At 42.8% G+C, this 7,500-nt stretch overlaps 1 long non-coding RNA gene across 1 annotated transcript in view; it reads left to right on the plus strand.

Annotated features, from left to right (window-relative positions):
* LOC120039687 overlaps nt 1-4,748 on the plus strand; it is a 6,652-nt gene extending 1,904 nt beyond the window's left edge. Inside the window, exon 2 of the long non-coding RNA XR_005475476.1 lies at nt 3,444-4,748. This is a non-coding gene — a long non-coding RNA (uncharacterized LOC120039687). The remainder of the gene's footprint in view (nt 1-3,443) is intronic.
* The last annotated feature ends 2,752 nt before the right edge of the window (nt 4,749-7,500 follow it).

Raw genomic sequence — 7,500 nt, forward strand, 5'->3', positions numbered from 1 at the left:
CACTGGGAGGGGGGAGACTTGGCAGTAAACTGGAGTCAGACTAGATTAGTCTCACTGGGAGGGGGAGACTTGGCAGTAAACTGGAGTCAGGCTAGATTAGTCTCACTGGGAGGGGGAGACTTGGCAGTAAACTGGAGTTCAGACTAGATTAGTCTCACTGGGAGGGGGAGACTTGGCAGTAAACTGGTGTCAGGCTAGATTAGTCTCACTGGGAGGGGGAGACTTGGCAGTAAACTGGAGTCAGGCTAGATTAGTCTCACTGGGAGGGGGAGACTTGGCAGTAAACTGGAGTCAGACTAGATTAGTCTCACTGGGAGGGGGAGACTTGGCAGTAAACTGGTGTCAGGCTAGATTAGTCTCACTGGGAGGGGGAGACTTGGCAGTAAACTGGAGTCAGGCTAGATTAGTCTCACTGGGAGGGGGAGACTTGGCAGTAAACTGGAGTCAGACTAGATTAGTCTCACTGGGAGGGGGAGACTTGGCAGTAAACTGGAGTCAGACTAGATTAGTCTCACTGGGAGGGGGGAGACTTGGCAGTAAACTGGAGTCAGACTAGATTAGTCTCACTGGGAGGGGGAGACTTGGCAGTAAACTGGAGTCAGGCTAGATTAGTCTCACTGGGAGGGGGAGACTTGGCAGTAAACTGGAGTCAGACTAGATTAGTCTCACTGGGAGGGGGAGACTTGGCAGTAAACTGGTGTCAGGCTAGATTAGTCTCACTGGGAGGGGGAGACTTGGCAGTAAACTGGAGTCAGGCTAGATTAGTCTCACTGGGAGGGGGAGACTTGGCAGTAAACTGGAGTCAGACTAGATTAGTCTCACTGGGAGGGGGAGACTTGGCAGTAAACTGGTGTCAGGCTAGATTAGTCCTCACTGGGAGGGGGAGACTTGGCAGTAAACTGGAGTCAGGCTAGATTAGTCTCACTGGGAGGGGGAGACTTGGCAGTAAACTGGAGTCAGACTAGATTAGTCTCACTGGGAGGGGGAGACTTGGCAGTAAACTGGAGTCAGACTAGATTAGTGGGGGAGGGGGAGACTTGGCAGTAAACTGGAGTCAGACTAGATTAGTCTCACTGGGAGGGGGAGACTTGGCAGTAAACTGGAGTCAGGCTAGATTAGTGGGGGCGGGACAGGCAGTTAACTGGAGTCAGACCAGATTAGTGTGGGAGGGACATTACAAACAGATTTTCCCAGCTAGTGACAGCGGTTTTGACTCCAAGTCCTTGACTGCTGGTGTCATTGAGTCTAGTGTCATTGTTACTAGATGTCATTGTTACCAGATGTCATTGTGAAAACCTCACTGTTGCGTAAGTTTCAAAAATTCAGGTGTGCTTTTTACAGTGTTTTATTTATTTTCAGTCACTGCCTTGGACACGACAGGTGTTGAACGCTGGGATTAATTAGATGAGTCATGACTGAGTAAAAAACACTGGAATTAATTAGATGAGTCACGACTGAGTAAAAAACACTGGAATTAACTTGGATTGCAGTTTCACTCAAAGTGCTTGAATCATCCGCCTCAAACCTCGAAGGCTAATTCTTTCGAAAGGAGATTTCCTGCTAAAATATTATGTTGAAGATGAATCCCTGGGGAGGTTCAGTTCTGAGTTTTGATTTATTACAGAATCTCAAATCAAATGTTATTGGTCACATACACACGGTTAGCAGATGTTATTGGTCACATACACATGGTTAGCAGATGTTATTGGTCACATACACATGGTTAGCAGATGTTATTGGTCACATACACATGGTTAGCAGATGTTATTGGTCACATACACATGGCTAGCAGATGTTATTGGTCACATACACATGGTTAGCAGATGTTATTGGTCACATACACATGGTTAACAGATGTTATTGGTCACATACACATGGTTAGCAGATGTTATTGGTCACATACACCTGGTTAACAGATGTTATTGGTCACATACACATGGTTAGCAGATGTTATTGGTCACATACACATGGTTAGCAGATGTTATTGGTCACATACACATGGTTAACAGATGTTATTGGTCACATACACATGGTTAACAGATGTTATTGGTCACATACACATGGTTAGCAGATGTTATTGGTCACATACACATGGTTAGCAGATGTTATTGGTCACATACACATGGTTAACAGATGTTATTGGTCACATACACATGGTTAGCAGATGTTATTAGTCACATACACATGGTTAGCAGGTGTTATTGGTCACATACACAGGGTTAGCAGATGTTATTGGTCACATACACATGGTTAGCAGATGTTATTAGTCACATACACATGGTTAGCAGGTGTTATTGGTCACATACACATGGTTAGCAGATGTTATTGGTCACATACACATGGTTAGCAGATGTTATTGGTCACATACACCTGGTTAGCAGATGTTATTGGTCACATACACCTGGTTAGCAGATGTTATTAGTCACATACACATGGTTAGCAGGTGTTATTGGTCACATACACATGGTTAGCAGATGTTATTGGTCACATACACATGGTTAGCAGATGTTATTGGTCACATACACATGGTTAGCAGGTGTTATTGGTCACATACACATGGTTAGCAGATGTTATTGGTCACATACACATGGTTAGCAGATGTTATTGGTCACATACACATGGTTAGCAGATGTTATTGGTCACACACACATGGTTAGCAGATGTTATTGGTCACATACACATGGTTAACAGATGTTATTGGTCACATACACACGGTTAGCAGATGTTATTGGTCACATACACATGGTTAGCAGATGTTATTGGTCACATACACATGGTTAGCAGGTGTTATTGGTCAAATACACATGGTTAGCAGATGTTATTGGTCACATACACATGGTTAGCAGATGTTATTGGTCACATACACATGGTTAGCAGATGTTATTGGTCACATACACATGGTTAGCAGATGTTATTGCGAGTGTGGCAAAATGCTTGTGCTTCTAGTTCCGACAGTGCAGTAATATCTAACAAGTAATCTAACAAATTCACAACAACTACCTTATACACACAAGTGTAAAGGAATGAATAACAATATGTACATATAAATATATGGATGCACGATGGCCGAACGGCATAGGCAAGATGCAATAGACGGTATAGAGTACAGTATATACATATGAGATGAGTAACGTAGGGTATGTAAAAAAGTATATAAAGTGGCATTGTTTAAGGTGGCTAGTGATACATTTATGACATCAATTTTTCCCATTATTAAAGTGGCTGGAGATTTGAGTCAGTATGTTGGCAGCAGAATCTCAGGAATCTTTTAACTGCTGAGTTGTGAGATGACCTGCTTCGTTTCCAGGATACAGATCATCATCTTCCTTTAATCTACTTGAAGCATCCGGGTGTAAAGCTTCACAACGTGTTATAAGGAGTGTATGAGCCTTTATAATGTCTCGTAAACGTGGCTTAATATTTCTGTATTCTCTTTCTAACAGCATCTGCCGCCTCCTCTTCCCAGCAAGACTCCCCCTCCCCCTCCCCCGAAGACCACCAGGAAACAAGCCTCCATCGATTCAGGAATTGTACAATAAACAATGACATTAAGACACCAGATTAAAAAAAAAACAAGGTTCTTTCCCCTCTGCAATCTCTCCCCCCCCCCCCCCCCCCGTCCCCCCCGTCCCCGCTCAACACAAGGATGCATTCCAAAATGGCGACCTATTACCAGTAGTGCACTACTTTGGACTACTTTTGACCATAGGGCTCTGGTCAAACGTAGGGCACTATATAGTGAAGAGGGTGCCATTTGGGGAAACAGCAACAGTCTGACCAGGAGTGGAAGAAGAGTTTCTCACTCAGGCAACACTCCTTATTGAGCCATTCATTTTGACTGTGTCCCAAACGGCACCCTATTCCCTATATAGTGCACTACTTTTGGTCACGGCCGATTAAGGCTCTGGTAAATAGTAGTTCACTACGTAGGGAATATGGGGGTGCCGTTTGGTGCAGAGACTCATTGATTCTTTCATTTTTGCCTCTAGTGTGATGATGCGGTCTACTTTACCATAGGTAGATAGGTGAATCAGTTTCACATGATTACTGGTCACTGAATTCATTGATGCTGTTTACCATCTATGACTCCATTCTCCACTTGATATACCACTTAGTTCAGGCCTTTGTAAATGCTATGAGATCGTGTTCCACCTATAGAATTAGAATGAGTGAAATGGATTTAGAATCAGAACCAGGTGAGTGAACCGTTCTCTGGTTCTGTCTTTTACACTTTGACCAATAGACAGGCTGGTGAGTGACGAGCAGCATTCTGACCCCGCCCACCTGCTCTTAGGAGCTGGGAGCACATAGTAACAGAAAACAGGCTTTTTATTCCGTAGTTTATCTTTTGTATGCATAGTTACAGAAAACATCATTTTATTCAGTGGTTTATCTTTTTCTATCCATATTCCCGCTTTGTACAGAGGTTTGTATATAGGATTTTATTTTCATTTTTTATGTGGAATTTATCATGACTTTTTTGTATTAACATTGCATTAGATTAACAGGTTTTCATTTATATACCCCCCAAAAAGTTTTTTTTAAGTTTTTAAATGACAGGGACTGTAAAGAATTGGTATGTGAGAATCTGCCTATCATTGATTCTATTGGTAAGGTTTGTGTTTTCTTTGGAGTGAACACAACTAACTCCCTCCTTCATCATACGTTGTCATTGTATAGGATTTTTAATGCTGTAACATTGACTGTTTCCAATTCACTACTGACTTCTGAATAAACGTTCAACTGTATGTTTCAACTGCCTCTTTGTTTTTCCCTCGCTGCTCTTCAGCTTCACGAAACAAAATACTAAATGTATCTTTGAAACGAAGTCTGTTCCCGTCTGTGTTGTTGACTTTGATTAAAGGATGTATAGCAACTAGCTGGCTTTCACTGACAGCAATCACAACTCTACACAGTCTCTTACGGTAAGGCAATGCAGGGTTATCAAGGTGAACTCTACACAGTCTCTTACGGTAAGGCAATGCAGGGTTATCAAGGTGAACTCTACACAGTCTCTTACGGTAAGGCAATGCAGGGTTATCAAGGTGAACTCTACACAGTCTCTTATGGTAAGGTAATGCAGGGTTATCAAGGTGAACTCTACACAGTCTCTTACGGTAAGGCAATGTAGGGTTATCAAGGTGAACTACACAGTCTCTTATGGTAAGGCAATGCAGGGTTATCAAGGTGAACTCTACACAGTCTCTTACGGTAAGGTAATGCAGGGTTATCAAGGTGAACTCTACACAGTCTCTTACGGTAAGGTAATGCAGGGTTATCAAGGTGAACTCTACACAGTCTCTTACGGTAAGGCAATGCAGGGTTATCAAGGTGAACTCTACACAGTCTCTTACGGTAAGGCAATGCAGGGTTATCAAGGTGAACTCTACACAGTCTCTTACGGTAAGGTAATGCAGGGTTATCAAGGTGAACTCTACACAGTCTCTTACGGTAAGGTAATGCAGGGTTATCAAGGTGACGCCTGTACAGTCTCTTACGGTAAGGTAATGCAGGGTTATCAAGGTGACGCCTGTACAGTCTCTTACGGTAAGGTAAAGCAGGGTTATCAAGGTGAAGTCTACACAGTCTCTTACGGTAAGGTAATGCAGGGTTATCAAGGTGACGCCTGTACAGTTTCTTACGGTAATGTTATACAGCGTTATCAAGGTGACGCCTGTACAGTCTCTTACGGTAATATTATACAGCAGGGATGTCAAACTCATTTTGCCCCATGGGCCGATTTCATCTTCATCGAGGTCCGGAGGACCCCACTGAAATTAGATTTTATTTTCTCAAAATTTGCAAAAAAGTAGTCCTCTATCCATCTTTTGGGGAATTGTCTATGCTCCCTGACTGTCTAGTCAAGAAACCGTATGAATGTAGATACATTGTAATTATTAGCCTGCTGGACAGTCAATAAACTATGTATGTACAGAGGCAAGAAAAAGTATGTGAACCTTTTGAAATTATCTGGATTTCTGCATAAATTGGTCATAAAATTTGATCTGCTCTTCATCTAAGTCACAACAATAGACAAACACAGTCTGCTTGAACTAATAACACACAAACAATTGAACACACCGTGTAAACATTCACACTGTTCCACGGACGCCGAAGACGTGGAGGTCGATTAAGGCAGCCCCCCCGCACCTCTCTGATTCAGAGGGGTGGGGTTAAATGCGGAAGACACATTTCAGTTGAATGCATTCAGTTGTACAACTGACTAGGTTTCCCTCTTTCCCCAATGCAGGGTGGAATTAGTATGTGAACCCTTGGATTTAATAACTGGTTGACCCTCCTTTGACAGCAATAACTTCAACAAAAACTTTTTCTATAGGACTTTTGGACCGTTCCTCTTTACAAACCTGTTTTAGTTCAGCAATATTCTTGGGATGTCTGGTGTGAACTGCTCTCTAGAGGTCATGCCACAGCATCTCAATCAGGTTGAGGTCAGGACTCTGACTGGGCCACTCCAGAAGGCGTGTTTTTAGTTCTGTTGAAACAATTCTGTTGATTTACTTCTGTGTTTTGGGTCGTTGTCCTGTTGCATCACCTAACTTCTGTTGTGCTTCAATTGGCGGACAGATAGCGTTACATTCTCCGGCAAAATGTCTTGATAAACTTGGGAATTCATTTTTCCGTCGATGATAGCAAGCTGCCCAGGCCCTGAGGCAGCAAAGCAGCCCCAAACCATGATGCTCCTTCCACCAGACTTTACAGTTGGGTTGAGGTTTTGATGTTGCTGTGCTGTGCCTTTTTCCCTCCACACATAGTGTTGTGTTCCTTCCAAACAACTCGTCTGTAGTTTCATCTGTCCACAGGATATCCTGCCAGTAGCGCTGTGGAACATCCAGGTGCTATTTTGTAAACTACAGATGTGCAGCAATGTTTTTTTGGACAGCAGTGGCTTCTTCCGTGGTGTCCTCCCATGAACACCATTCTTGTTTAGTGTTTTACGTATCTCAGACTCGTCAACAGCGATGTTAGCATGTTCCAGAGATTTCTGTAAGTCTTTAGCTGACACTCCAGGATTCGTCTTAACCTCATTGAGCATTCTGCGCTGTGCTCTTGCAGTCATCTTTGCAGGACGGCCACAATTTGTCTTACCGTGGACTGATGAACGTCAAGGCTTTTAGAGATACTTTTATGACCCTTCCAGCTTTATGCAAGTCAACAATTCTTAATCTGAGGTCTTCTGAGATCTCTTTTGTTTGAGGCATGGTTCACATCAGGCAATGCTTCTTGTGAATAACAAACTAACATTTTGTGAGTGTTTTTTATAGGCAGGGCAGTTCTAACCAACATCTCCAATCTCATCTCATTGATTGGACTCCAGGTTAACTGACTCCTGACTCCAATTAGCTTTTAGAGAAGTCCTTAGCCAAGGGGTTCACATCCAACCTACACTGTGAATGTTTAAATTATGTATTCAATATAGACAAGAGAAATACAATTATTTGCATGTTATAAGTTCAAGCAGACTGTGTTTGTCTATTGTTG

Source organism: Salvelinus namaycush, unplaced genomic scaffold, assembly GCF_016432855.1.
Source record: "Salvelinus namaycush isolate Seneca unplaced genomic scaffold, SaNama_1.0 Scaffold2918, whole genome shotgun sequence".
In the NCBI taxonomy this organism is placed as follows: domain Eukaryota; kingdom Metazoa; phylum Chordata; class Actinopteri; order Salmoniformes; family Salmonidae; genus Salvelinus; species Salvelinus namaycush.